This window comes from Callospermophilus lateralis, chromosome 11 (genome assembly GCF_048772815.1).
Source record: "Callospermophilus lateralis isolate mCalLat2 chromosome 11, mCalLat2.hap1, whole genome shotgun sequence".
Classification (NCBI taxonomy): domain Eukaryota; kingdom Metazoa; phylum Chordata; class Mammalia; order Rodentia; family Sciuridae; genus Callospermophilus; species Callospermophilus lateralis.
The window spans coordinates 90,233,858-90,248,745 of NC_135315.1; the positions used below are offsets into that span (position 1 = coordinate 90,233,858).

General features: G+C 47.6%; 1 pseudogene; it reads left to right on the forward strand.

Moving 5' to 3' along the window:
* LOC143410670 (adenylate cyclase type 10-like) overlaps positions 1 to 14,071 on the forward strand; it is a 37,901-nt pseudogene extending 23,830 nt beyond the window's left edge.
* Positions 14,072 to 14,888: the final 817 nt, after the last annotated feature.

A 14,888-nucleotide genomic window follows, 5' to 3' on the forward strand; every position in this document is an offset into this window, starting at 1 on the left:
TCACAATACCGGACATTAAATTATACTATAGAGCTACAGTAACAAAAACAGCATGGCACCCAAACAGACATGAAGACCCATGGAACAGGAATAGAAGACACAGAAACACACCCACATAAACACAGTTATTCATACTAGGCAAAGGCACCATAAACATGCATTGGAGAAAAGATAACCTCTTCAACAAATGATGCTGGGAAAACTAGAAGTTCATACATAATAAAATGAAGTTAGACACCTATCTCTCACCCTGCACAAAACTCAAAGTGGATCAAGGACCTAGGAACTGGAATAGAGACCCTGTGCCTACTAGAAGAAAATGTAGGCCCAACTTTCCATCATGTCTGCTTAGGAACCAAATTCCTCAATAAGACTTCTAAAGCACAAGAAGTGAAATCAATAATCAATAAATGGGATGGTATCAAACTAAAGAGCTTCTTCACAACAAAGAAAACAATCAAAAACATAAAGAGAGAGCCTTCAGAATGGGAGAAAAATCTTTGCCACCTACACCTCAACTAGAGCATTAATCTCTAGGGTATATGAAGAACTCAAAAAACTTAACACCAAAAACAAAACAAAACAAAACAAAAATAACACAATCAATTATTGGGCTAAGGAACTGAACAGACACTTCACAGAAGAAGAAATAGGATTGGTCAACAAATATATGAAAAAAATGTTCAAAATCACCAGCAATTAGAGAAATGCAAATTAAAACTACTCTGAGATTTCATCTGACTCATGTCAGAATGGCAATTATCAAGAATAACAATAAATATCATGAGTAACAATAAATATCAGTGAGAATGTGGGGAAAAAGTTTCATTCATATATTGGTGGTGGGACTGCAAATTGGTGCAACCACTCTGGAAACTAGTTTGGCAATTCCTCAGAAAACTTGGAATGGAACCACCATTTGACCCAAATATCCCACTCCTTGGCATATACTGAAAGGACTTAAAATTAGCATACTATAGTGACTTGGCCATATCAATGCCTCAATTCACAATAGCCAAGCTATAGAGCCAACCTAGGTGTCCTTCAGCAGATGAATGGATAAAGAAAATGTACACAATTTTAGCCACAAAGAATGAAATTATGGCATTTGATGATAAATGGATGAAACTAGAGACTATTATGCTAAATGAAATAAGTCAATCCCAAACAACCAAAAGCCAAAAAGTGTTCTCTCTGATATGCAGATAGTGACTTGCAATGGGGGTGGGGGTGGGTGGAGAACCCAATTGGACAGGGAGGAGAAGGGGACGGGAGGGGGAATGGGAATGAGAAAGACAGTGGAATGAATGGGACATAACTTCTCCATGTTCATACATGAATACAGAACATGTTCAACCACAAGAATGGGAAGTTATACTCCATGTATGTATGATATGTGAAAATAAACTCCACAGTCATAACTAAAAAGAACAAATTTTATAAAAAAAACTATAAATAATACTGAACACAGTCCACAGAAAGCAAAATGCACTTTAATTTTAAAGTCTTCTTTAAAAATAAAAGATTTGTGCATTTCAGTGGGTGGAAATTTTGCATTATAAAACATGATAATGGGGGAGAGAGAGAGTGGGTGGAAAGGTGGGTTAGGCAAGAAGGTTGACCATTGTGGAAGCTGGGTATTGAGTGCAGGTAACTCATTATACTCTTGTTGCCAAGTACAGGTCTGACAACTTCCATAATAATAAGAGTGTCCAGCGTCTCCCACCTGTTGGCAGTTCATACAAGGAGGCTATCACTGGGTGGTGGCCTGGAGAGCCTACAGAGGACTTCTCTTCCATTTTGAGAGAGACCCTAGCGCTATTCTTATACCTTCTGCCTAAGATGCAGCATGGCCGGTTTTCTCCAGCTCTTTTAATCTCACCAAGAGCTGCCTTTCCAGCTTCCAGAGTGGCCCTTAGATGTGGGGTTCCCTGGGTGGCAATGAGATGAGCCAGCTCCTTTACAGAGGTGGAGGTGGGCTCCTGGAGGCAGAGGGGAGGGCAGGAGCTTTACAGGAATCTCTGAGAGGCCTCAGGGCAGAGGTGGGCAGCTGTGCTTGAGGATGATGACAGTGTGTGTGACATGATCTACTCAGAGCATAGGCATTCTAACAAAACTGAAATGTACTGGGATCCTGTATTTTCGTTGGCTAAACTTAATGACCCTAGTTGGCAACCATGTTTAATAAAAGGAATAAGAAATACCTGCACAAGGAGAAAAAATAGAGAAGCGTTGGGAAGAAGGAGCTGCGGTTGCTGTTGCCTTGCCACAACCACCAGGCGACAAGGCAGGCAGGACCCTGGGTCCCGGCCTCGGCTCCTCATTACTGATGAGTTCCCCCGCGTTAGCGGTAGAGGGATCCTGCCCTGTCGTCCGTCCCTGTCTAAAGGAAAGGACCCAGATTCTCCCGTCTCTACCCCGCATCTCTACCCCTCCTCCCCGTTCTCATGGACGGTGAGACCCATGGGTGCTGCAGCCTTGGCCCTCTGTGTCCCACTGCTGGACCGAGGGTGTCCCGAGCGTCCTTGACTCCGTGGAGCAGAGCCCTGGCTCCCGGCCGGCGGGGTGCGGTGGAGGCAATAGCCGGGGAGACTGCATGGCTGGTCCAGGGCTGGGGTCCGTCGTTCCTTCCTCAGCTAGAAGGGTGGTCATTCCAGACCCAAAAGTGATGAACGACGTGCATGACCCTTATCCAGGGAGCGCCCACCCAGACCGGGCTGCCCACGGGCCCCTCGGGAGCCTGCTCGAAGCCCCGGCCTCACCCCCTTGCCCACGCCCTGTGCCCTCCGCTGCACAGGAAGAGGAGGCTGGCCCAGCATTACCGGCAGACCGCCTGCTTCTCCCTGCTGTGGCGGATCTACAGCTCCAATTACTTTTTCCACTGCAAGTTCTACAGCCACCTGGCGGCTGTGATGCAGGTGAACTCCGCACTGGAGACGCAGAACTACTTCCAGGTAGGGTGCTTTCCTAGCGGCTCTCAATCGCTGGAGAGGAGACTCCAAGTCAGGAGGGGGTTGGAGAAGCTCTGGCCCAGAGTGCCCCGCCTTTCTCCAACTTCACACTCTTAGAAATGATCAAGGATCCCACGTGGCTTTTCTCTATGAGTTGTATCTGTTGATATTATCATAAAACAAAAATTGCAACAATTCAAAAATACTTTAAAAGTAATAAACACATTACATATTAACATTCTTCTTTTTCCTTTCTTTTGGTACCAGGGATTGAACCCAGGGACACTCTACCACTGAGCCACAAACCAGCCCATTTTATTTTTTATTTTGAGAGGGATGTCACTAAGTTGTTTACAGTCTCTTAAGTTGCTAAGGCTGGCTTTGAACTTGGGGTCCTCCTGCCTCAGCCTCCTGAGCTGCTGGGATTTCAGGTGCACTACTGCACCTGGCAACATTTTTATTTTTTAAAAGAATTCTGTTTCCCCAAACAAACAATATACAACGACATTGTATTAAAATTTGGCAAATAGCTTAATGTCTGGATTCACAGAAGATACTAGATTCTGACTTGCTTCAGCCTTTACTCTGGTGCAGCTTCACACAGGTTACCTCTGGAAACATGCACATTATACCCAGAGAATGAGGGCAAAAGGGAGAAGCTTAACAGGTTATTCTCTTTTAAAAGACATTTTCAGGCTTTCTGTTGTGCAATCATTTACTTACATTTGCTATTGCTTTTATGTTTCACAAAAATTAAACATTTTGCCTTTTGTTTAAGGGATGTAGACAAGAGGGGCCATGGCGCTTGCCTCGGATGTCCCAGCAAATAGGTGGTAGAAACTCAGTTTGATTTCTGGAAACCCATGGCTTTGGCCGGTGACCAGCTTTATTCCCAGGCTTGATAACCCGTGGTTCACTGACAGGTGCCCGGTGATGTGCCTGGGCTTGGGTCTGGGGACCACCTTAGGCTTTCCCCTCTCCCCTGCCCTGATGCCATTTCAGATCATTAATGCTTACCTGGACTATTCACTCTACCACCAGCTGGCTGGCTGCCAGGGCATGTGGTTCAAGTATGAGTTGATGGTCATGAAGCACATCGTGAACCTCCCGCTGAAGGGCGAGGGCATTGAGATTGTGGCCCTTGTGGCTGGTCGACTGGCCCACATCAAATACATAATGGGCCACCTGGACCTGGCCATCATGTTAGGTAAGGGCTGGTGGGTGACAAGGGAAATGAAGACACAAATAATGCCCCCCCACACCAGAATTGTTTTCTTCCCAGGCTCTCAAGCCCATAAGTTGTGGTCACTGCTTCGGAATCCCAACAAACACTATCTGGTCCTCTGCAGACTTTGTAAATTGCTCTTCCTGAAAAGCAGGTATTTATCTTGAAGCTTATTTATTTTCCCAAGTCAGTCATATTGCTGAATGTTCAGGGCTCATTTTTATCCTGTTCCATAGGACAGGACAGGGAGTCCAGTTCCCAGTAAGATGGGACAGCTGGTGGCCTTCTTTTGCCTTTGGATACCTCTGTTTAACAGAATTCATTCATAAGCATCATCTCTAATTTGGTTGCTCTGGCCATGAGACTGATCAACCCTATTTTGGAATCAGGACTCCAAGCCCTGACAGTTGGCAGGAAAGGGAAATGTCTCATAGGAAGGAAAATGCCCAGACAATAGCAGCCAGGACTGAAGGCCAGTTTGGCCTGACTATGGTCACCCTGGTCTCAAGATCTATGAAAAACAGGCTGGGGCTGAGGCTCAGTGGTAGAGCACTCACCTAGCGTGTGTAAGGCCTGGGTTCGACCGTCAGCACCACAGAAAGATAAATAAATAGGGCTGGGCCTATAGTCAGTTGGTAGAGTGCTTGCCTTGCAAGCACAAGGCCCTGGGTCGGATCCCCAGCACCCCCAAGTGAATAAATAAATATATAAATAAATAAATAAAATAATAAATAAAGAAAGAAAGTTATTGTGACCATCTATAAATAAAAAATGTATATTTGAAAAAGAAGAATCTATGATAAAAACAGATTGGAAAACAAAACAAAACAGATGGCAATTTGGGTTTAAGGTTTGTTTGGTTTTGTTTTACTGTGCAGGACCAGGACTAGACCAGGGCTCACTTCTCCCTATCCACCACTTGGTGATCCTACTGCCTTCTCTGTTTCACAGATACAAGCAGTTGATACAGGTGCTGGGGTGGCTGTGGGACCTTTCTGTGGCGGAAGAGCACACCTTCAGCAAGGCATTTTTCTATTTTGTCTGCTTGGACATCATGCTCTATTCTGGTAAGTGCAGCTCTGGAATTGAAGAGAAGGTGGGTGTGGCCCCTGTGCTGTGTGTTGAGGCAGCCCCAGGGCTGAGGCCTTGAGACTTCAAGTTTTCAGGCTGCATGGATATGACGGGGATGGAGAGGTTCGTGGCTGTGCTGATGAGCAGTCTGGCAGGTGGCAGGATTGTTGAGGAACAGCAAGAAGGAGAATCCCGTCTGGAGGAAGCCTTGGCCTAAGCTGTCAGTTACACTCTCAGCTCAGTTTACCCTGGAGCTGACAGGCCTGTCTGGCCATGCACCCTGTGCTGGGAGGGCTTCATGTTTACTAGGGTATTCTTAGAGACTTTGTGCTTTAGATTAAAGGACTGGGTTACTAATAATGAGAGTGGCAGGCACCAATAGCTGTTGGTGAACCTGACGACCTTGAATTGACTGCAAGTGGACAACCCTCGGTGCACAGTTCACCAGCAGGATCAGCGGGGGGCTGTTCTCCACACATGCATTTTTAGAAATGGCTGCACATATTGCTGCCAGTCCAGAAGCCTGGCTGGGATGGTTGGGGAGAGGCCACACTAAGGTCCTCTTTGTGCTCAGGCCAGGAAATCTTGGTTTAGACTCTGCTCTTGCCTGGTCTGTGCTATGGAATTGCGTTGTGAACCTATAACATTCCGTGATAGCAGGGACTCAGAAACACAGTGGGTATAGGACTGTTGTTCTTTAAGTCCATGGGACCCTCTAGCTCATAGCAATCAGAAAGAACTGTCTCCACAGTAGGCTCTGAGGCCAGCAGGACGTGCACCCCCTCCTACCCGCCACACTCTCCTGCTGCTTTCTCTTTTAGGCTTTATCTATAGAACATGTGTGGAGTTCATATGCCAAAATGAAAACAACAGAATTCTCAAGTTCCAGAGTGGAATCCCCCTGGGACTTTACTCCTGTGTTGCTATCTGGTAAGTGTCTTGGATGTCACTAAGTTTTTAAGGGGAAACGTCTCCTGGAAGAGCTCCAGGGAGTATTTCCAGAAGAAAGCAAAAGCCTGTGTAGCTTATACCTGAGTTGTCTGGAGGGTGTCACAGAGTATTCACCCGGAGACAGGGAGGGGTTGTCTAGTTCATCACCTCAACCAAGGACAGGGAAGTGGCAGTCTCAGGTGTACTGCAGTGAGCAGTTGCTACACACACTTCGCCAGAGAAACCAGAAAGGGCATGGCCCAATAGCCTCTGTGTCCCTGGTTCTTGTCTGTGGATTCAACTGAATCCAGACAGAGACCTGGATTGGGAGATAGTGGTGGGATTGCATCTGTACTAAACATGTACATTTTCTTATCATTTTCCCCTAAACAATACAGTAAAACAATATTTACATGCATCACACTGGGTTAGGTCTCCTAAGTCCTCTGGAGGTGACTTTAAGTCTCTGGGACAGGGTGCATACGTTATGTGCAAATCCTGGCCATTTGCTGTAAGGTACTTGAGCATCCACAGGTCCTGTGTGTGGGGAGAGGGGTCTTGGAACCAGGCCCCCAAGGGGAACGAGGGGCGGCCACACTGCTTCTGAGGAGGGTGGAGCCTCCAAACCAGTCATGAGTGGTGCTTGCCCACCTGAACCCACCCATATCAGAGCAGACAGAAACCACATTGAAGAAGCTGGGACTGCAGGATATGGCCGCAGGACTCCGTGCACCTTCAGCAGCGGGCAGTCCTGGGACCTGCAGGCCTCTTCCCCCTGTGCAGAGAAGATGCACACCATGCCCAGGCCTGCTGCCCTGGCTCTCAAGACGAAGGACAGAGACAGGGACCTCATTCTTTCCCCAGACCACCAGCCAACTGCAGCACTTCTCACTGAAGGAGTGAGGAAGCAGGCATAACCTGGGGCTTCACCTGTGGAGGCCCTCATGTGGAAGGAGACGGGAGGAAACAAGACTCTCTGGTAGCCCACTCCCCATGACCCTAGGCTCAGTCCCATCAGCTTGCTAAGCCTTTGACCAAGCAAGCCTCCAGTGATGGCCACACCTGTGCCTGATGAACAGCAAGCCTCCAAGATGGGTCACAGCCAAACGTTCCTTAAATTCCACAGCCACCCCTCAGCTCAAAGTCCTTCCAGTCTATTTCCCACCCACCTTCAACTACATGCAGCCACATTGTCCACTAGAGGTCTTGAGATGAGAGTCAGTGACAATATGGAGACATTCTTATATAAAATGTCACAAATCAGAGCAGCTTCAAATTTGAATCGAAACGCCTTCTTATTATTAAATTACTTGGAAGAATTCAAAATCTCCAAATTAATTGCCCTTGCCAATTAATGTTCAAGGTCAAATTCACTTGCCATGTGGGTTGAAGTTCAATAATAGTCCAAATGTCATTCTATTTTTTTTTCTGTTTTTATTGGAGAGTTTTTCAACAGTTGTGTCCTAGGCCAATGTGTCTCACATTTAGTGGGCATAAGAGTCACCTGGAAAAGGTGAACATGGTTGTACACACCTATGCCAACCTCAGCAACATGTCAAAATGCTGCCTCAAAAAAAAATCACCTGGCCCCACCTGTCTATTTAGTAGAATCTGGGGACCTGAGAATTCATATTTAAAAGGGGAACCAAGGTGGAACTGAGTTCACCAGTCTGCTTACACCACTCAAGAGTGCTGGCCCCTGCATTTCTCTTTGGAAAAACTGGAGCAGTTTCTTCAAGCCCAGAATTTATAGTCTGATATGTCTCATTTTTTTTTGACTCTAAAGAAAGATGGTGGCTAACATTACCTGGGTCCTCCTAAGGATCTGATTCATTTCAAACCATCATTGTATTCCGTGTTCTCGGGGCTTCATGGCCCACAGCCTCCTGTGTTTTCAGGCAGTAGGCCCCCAGAGCCCCAGGGCTGGAAACTGCACTGAGAAGCAGTGGACAGGATGTGAGCTCCCTGTCCCCAGGGGTGGCTCTTATTGTCTTACTTCCCTGTGGTGTGCAGGTATGCCAGGCTTCAGGAATGGGATGAATTCCACACGTTTTCCAGCAGAGCCAAATGCCTGGTGTCAAGGAGAACCCCCACAGTTCTTTACTATGGAGGAATTGCCAGGTACCTGGAGGGGCAAGTTTTCTATCTGCAGAAGCAAATTGAACAACAGCTGGAGAATGCCCAGGACCGTGGGGTGGAGCTGCTCAAGGTGAGGCCAGGGGCCCTGTCCCTCCTCCACTCATGGCTGCCTACTTTCTGGGCCAACCAATTTCTGACTGCAGAATTTACATTAGACATTTATTTATAATAGATATTTTTGAAGGCAATCCTCCTAAACACCAGAAAGAAGAAAGTATGAGCTGCTTGTATCCCTACTATTCATCGATGATTGCTTTTATGCACTGAGATATCACCTTTCATGTTCTCTCTGATGTGTGTGCATACACGTTTCCATTTGTTGTGATTTGCTATTAAACATATTATGAATAATTTCCTGTCATTAAATTAAAACAAAGCATAGTGTTTACCTAATATTATTATTGTATTATTATATTGTATAACCCAATTATTCTTGAATGAACTTTTCTACAATATTTTATTGCTATTGTTCTGATAAGCAACCTGGTAGATAAGTCTTTGAACATGACAATTTCAAAAATTCAACTGATATGTATTAAGAACTAAACTAAGTACCAGAATACAAGCATGAGCAAATTAAGCTGGGTGTGGGGGCATATGCATGTAATCCCAGCAATTTAGGAGACTGAGGCAGGAGAATTGCAAGTTTGAGGCCAGCCTTAGCAACTTAGCAAGACACTGTCTTAAAAAAATAAAAACGAAAATTTCAAAGGACTGGGCATATACTTCAGTGGTAGAGCACTTGCCTAGTGTGTTCAAGGTCCTGAGTTTAACTCCCTAGTACGGGGGTGGGAAGCAAAGTAGATCTGGGTTACCACCCAGGGAGGACAAGCCCCTCAGGGAATAAAGGGTTAAACTGCGGTGTTAGCATTTACCTTGTTCTCATAAAAACTGAGCACTGATGTGTTTTGTATTGTTGTGTGACAAATTTAATAGCTGGAACCAGCACCCAGGGCTGAGGCTTTATTTAGCTCCGTGGTTGAGCAGGGAGCTTGGGCTTGGTGTGTGCGAGCCTCGATTCAATCCCCAGCACCCTAAACAAAACAAATCAAAAGCACCCGCTTCCTATTTGACAGTTAGGCAGGCTGGAAGTCTGGAAGGGCCTGGCTGTGATCTCTGCTGAAGGTCTTACGAGGCTAGAACTGAGGTAGGGGCCTAGCTGCGTTCTCATCTGTAGAAACCAAGAGTCTGTTTCCAAGTCTTTCAGGCCATGAAGACACAGGCCCACTTTAGACAGGCTGAATGATAAAACCTGAACAAGGCAGGTGGGCCCACAGAGCAGCGCAGCTCACTGAGCTCTGAACATTGTCACTCCTGCTTTATGAGAAGAGAGCTTGGGGCTGGGGACATAGCTCAGTTGGTGGAGTGCTTGGCTTGTGTGCACAACCCTGGGTTCAAAAAAAAAAGAGAGTAGAGAGTGAGTGATACATGGCCCAGGGGAGGGCTCATTACCACTCCCCCCCCCCCCCGACAAACCTCAGGGTCTCTTCCCAGCTTACCAAGTCACTGCCTCCGAACAGGTGGATGTTCAGACTTTGCCCACTTGAAGGTGACATGACACGGAACAGGAGTCTGCAGCTCAGATCTGTGCAACATGTGCTGGCTCTTGGGATAGGGAAATTGCTTGGTTATATAAAGCATTACTTTAAAAATGTCAAGATAGTGAATGTCTCTTACTTAAGAAGATACTCGGGAGAAATCTGAGATATACTTAACTCCAGGTCATTTAGAAAAAAATATTCTTGGCCATCTTACACTGGATTTAATTTATTCCAAGTTTCTCTTTTCCCCAAATGTCAGGTGCATCACCTGACACATGAGTCAACTATCATTCTCACTTTTAGAGATGAATTGAGTACTGATGAAAGTGCCCCTCACTTGTGGTCAACCTGATCAATATGTGAGAACCCAGACAGAAAAATGAGCAGGTGATTAAGTGAAGGTCCATCAATAGTAAAGTGATAAAACCCATTCTTACAAAAGACAGGCAAGGCCAAAAACAAGCAGACGGTGCTGGGATCACAACAAAGGCCTAAAACACTAAGAAGACAGTGGCTTTTGGATTCAGGAAGGGAGTGGGGATGGAAGCCCGAGGCAAGGACGAGGTACATTGCTGGGTGGAGGCTCAGACCCTGGGGGGCAGAGTCTGGATCCTGGAGAGCAGACTTTCTTTTTTTTTAAGAGAAGAGAAGAGAAGAGAAGAGAAGAGAAGAGAGAGAGAGAGAGAGAGAGAGAGAGAGAGAGAGAGAGAGAATTTTTTAATATTTATTTTTTAGTTATTGGCAGACACAACATCTTTGTACGTGGTGCTGAGAATTGAACCTGGGCTGCACGCATGCCAGGCGAGCTTGCTACCACTTGAGCCACATCCCCTTTATTCAGAGGTGGTGGCAGCCCAGCTCCAGCCCCACTGAGTCCTGGCCAATTCCATTTAGCCAACTCCCTGGGCCATTTCGATAGGCTATTATTTTTGATGCAGGCCAGACAAAGAAGGCACATTGTCCACAGGTTGCATGAGTGGGCCTACCTAACAGGCCCTGTGTGTGACCTTGAGTGCCTCTGCTGAATCAAGGTGTTCATGACCTTGGCAGCATACTACAAGCAGCCTGCTGGAGGCTTTGACAGAGGAGCCTACCTACAGCCATTTGGGGTCTGCCCTACACAGACACATTCTGCTCTCCCACAGTCCTGGACATTCTGTTCTGTGTTTCTTTTCTTTTTTTTTTTTAAGAGAGAGAGAGAGAGAATTTTTTAAATGTTTATTTTAGTTCTCGGCAGACACAACATCTTTGTATATGGTGCTGAGGATCGAACCCGGGCTGCACGCATGCCAGGCGAGCACGCTACCGCTTGAGCCACATCCCCAGCCCCTAATTGCTCAGTCTTTATTCTCTTTTCTGTTTTGGAGGTTTCTATTGGAATCCCTACAAACTCAGAGGTTCTCTCCTCAGCTGTTCCTAGTCTACCAATGAACCCATCAAAGGCATTCTGCATTTATTTTCTTTTTTATTAATCTCTAGCACTTGTTTTGGGTTCTTTCTCAGGATTTCCATCTCTGTTTTTCCTGCCATCTATTTTATCCATTAGAGTTCATATTAATCATTGTTGCTTCAAATTCCTTGACTGACAATTCTAATATCCCTCTTTCTCTTAAAATTGGTTTCCTTTTCCGTATAATGTTTTCTTGATAGCTGGACATGATGTACAAGGTACAAGGAAGCAGTGTAAAAGGTCTTTAATGGTGTGGTATAAGGTGTCTGGAAGGGGAGGTGTCCTGTGGCCTCATGACTAGGCTCAATCTTTAGAGAGCCTGCTTAGCTGGACCCTGAGCCTCACAAGTGCAGTGCAGTTGCCTCTCCGAGGGAAGACAGGAGTGCGGCAGTCGGCCACTGCTCTGGTGAACCCCCTGGGGATGAGACTGCTTAGGTAGGTCCTTCTGAGAGCACTGGTATATTTCAAAATGATCCCTTTTTGCCTTTCCCTGCTGGAAGCATAAGGGAATCTGCCCCCCCCCCCCGCCCCCATATTTGCTGCAAGAACCTGGTCAATCTCCTTGAGTGAAACTCTCAACATGTAAGTTTTTCAAATTTATTTATTGTCCCTTTTTTTTTGGCGGTGGTCAAATGCACACAACACAAAGCCACCCACTCCAAGTGTGCAGTTCAGCAATGCTATTGAACACCATCTCTTCTATCTTTCTCCATAACTCTACATCTTGCAGAGCTGGAACTCTGCCCGCTAAGTGCACAGTGGTTGAGCATTTCCAGTTTCTTACGTCCTCTATTTCCTCACTGATCTCTTCTGGCTCTTCTCCCTTCTGTCCAGAGTGGAGTCCTACAGTCTCCCACTCTTCCTCTAGGTTGTCTCCACCTCGGTTCTGCCAGTTCTTGCTTTGTGATTTTGATGGTTTGCATAGACCTCCTTTTGCTGTGTGGAACCTCTTTTATTTATCTATCTATCTATCTATCTATCTATCTATCTATCATTTATTTTTGGAACATCTTTTTAATGACCAAACTCCTTTTTTGTCTCCTATAACTGTTTTTGATTTAAACTCTGTGTATCTGATATTACAGATTTGCATATAACAGTGTGGTAGCTCTGATGGATATAAGATTCTTTCTCCTCCTCAGCATTTGCTTTTTTTTGCTTTTATTTTTCATTGTTCTGGGCTGTCTCTATGCCCTGGATCAGCAGGAAGGCCCACTGAAGCTCTTCTTTGGTCTTTCTGAGCCTATGCCTTTCCTTGGGTGTGCATAGTCACTTTCTAATTTTCTGCATACAGGCAGGTGCTTTGGAATGCTCAATCAAGAGAGAGAGAAGAATGAAGAGAGGGGAGGTTCACCAGCCCTTCAGTGCCCTGGGTGTCCCTGCAGCCAGAGGAGGGCTTGTAACGATGGCAGGAGATGCACTGCCTGCCAGCTGCTTGCCTCTGGGACTGTCCCTCTGTGTCAAAAGCAGCAATCAGCAGTCAGAGTGCAGATCCCAGGTATCTGGGGCAGGGTCCTTTTTGTCCATATTGGATTCAGCAAGTTGTATGTAGGTCACTCAGGAACATGTCACAGCTGCTTGCCATGGGGCTGGTGCAGGAAACAGGCAGCTGCTACTGTGCTAAGTGCTGAAGTTGGCCAAAATTTGCTTCAACTCACCATCCAACCCAGACCCGTGCAAAGCTTCCAAGGACCCCGGAGTTCTGAAAGAGTTGAGTCCTGCAGATTGCCAGGTGGCTGCTGTCTGAGTGGGAGACAGACCCTGGCGCTTCCCGCTCCACTTCTTCTACCTGGAGTTTTTAACCCCCAGATGGCCCCTGATGAGTCTCTGAGCTCATCCGGTGCAGTGCAGGTCCCTTACCCTGGTACTGTTTCCACAGCAGCTTGCCCTGGAGGCCCTGTGTATGCCTGTCTGTCTGCAGTCTTGGGGGTGGCTGTCTGTCCTGTGTCTCGCCTTTCCTACAGATCTGAGAAGAGCTGGGCAGGATTTGGTCTGTTCAGATCTCAACTAGTTTACCACATGGTGATTTCCAAGCTCCTTACGTGCAGAACTAGCTAACTTTCCTTCTAAATTTTCAATCATTCACTTGTACTGCTTTGATAATCAGAGTAAGATGTTTTGTTTTCAAAGTAGTCACAGATCGTGGATGTTGCTCAAGGGTAGAGCACTTGCCTAGCACAAGTGAGGCCATAGGTTCAATCTCTAGTACTACCAAAAGAAAAAAAAAATAGTTTCAGAAAAGTATTGGCAGGCCACTGTGGTCTGGGGTGGGCCCTGGCAGCCCCTCTACCTCATGTTACCATTCTATCTACCATACTTAGTAGGTACGTCTCTGTAACACAGTTTCTCCCTTGATTGCTCATATATTTAAAATGTTCCCAAACCATCTGTGAGGGAAATGACTTTGTGGTCAGTGAGCTGTTTCAGACTCTGGTTGTACCATTCTGTTGTTTTCCTTTAGAACCTGGAGAGTCTTGTGGCTCAGAACACTACTGGCCCAGTCTTCTACCCAGGACTTTACTACCTGATGGCCTATGTCTGCATTCTGATGGGAGATGGGCAGAACTGAGACCTGTTCCTGAACAAAGCCTTGAGGCTCTCAGAAACACAGGGGAACATGCTGGAGAAATGCTGGCTGAACATGAGCAAGGCGTGGGCTGCAGGGGGCTGCAGGGGGCTGCTCTCAAGAAGCCCCACAGGACAGCTTCCCAGTCAGGCTCTCCCCAGCATGGGAGGCCCCGTCTTGGTCCACTCGGGCTGCTGAGACAACACTGCAGCCTGCATCGCTTAAAACAATAGGAATTTCCTGCTCATGGTCTGGGAGCTGCAGGTACAAGATCAAGGTGCCAGATCTGGTGTCTGCCAGGCTTGTTCTTCACCAATGGCGCCATTGGCTGCATCCTCACATGGTAGCTGTGCAGGGAGGGGTGGGGACCCTCAGTGACAGACCCTGCGGTGCGGGGGGGGGGGGGGGGGGGAAGATGGGGGCGGCCGCCCGCCTCCCTGAAGACGAGGATGACGAGGAGCAACCGCCGCCGCCGCCGCGCACCGGCAGCCACTGGGGACAGCGCGGGCAGGGAGCCTCCCGGTGAGGAAGGGGGGGCTGAGGCCTCTCGCCGCCCCGCCCCCGCCCCCGCCTGTGCCTCACCCAGCCCCAGCGCCGACCTAGGCACGCGAGCCCCCCGGCCCGGCGCACCCCAGCCGCGGCCCCCACACCCCCAGGCCGTCCCCGTGCAGCCCCTGGCCCCGGGTCGCGGCTTGGCGCGGGAGGCAGCATGGTGGAGAAGCGCTGCCCGCTGCAGAGGGACGGCGTGTACCGCTGGTTCTTGGAGCTGCCGTCGCCGCAGCGCGTGGAGTTCCTGTGTGGCCTGCTGGACCTGTGCATCCCGCTGGAGCTGCGCTTCCTCGGCTCATGCCTCGAGGACCTGGCGGGCAAGGACTACCACTCGCTGGGCGACTCGGAGATCAAGGCCACCAACCCGGCAGACCTGGGCAGCCTTACCAACCTGACTGACTAGGTGGTGCGCAGCAAGCTGCTAGTGTCTCTAGCGCTGTTGGGCGAAAAGCACCGAGGAGCTTGA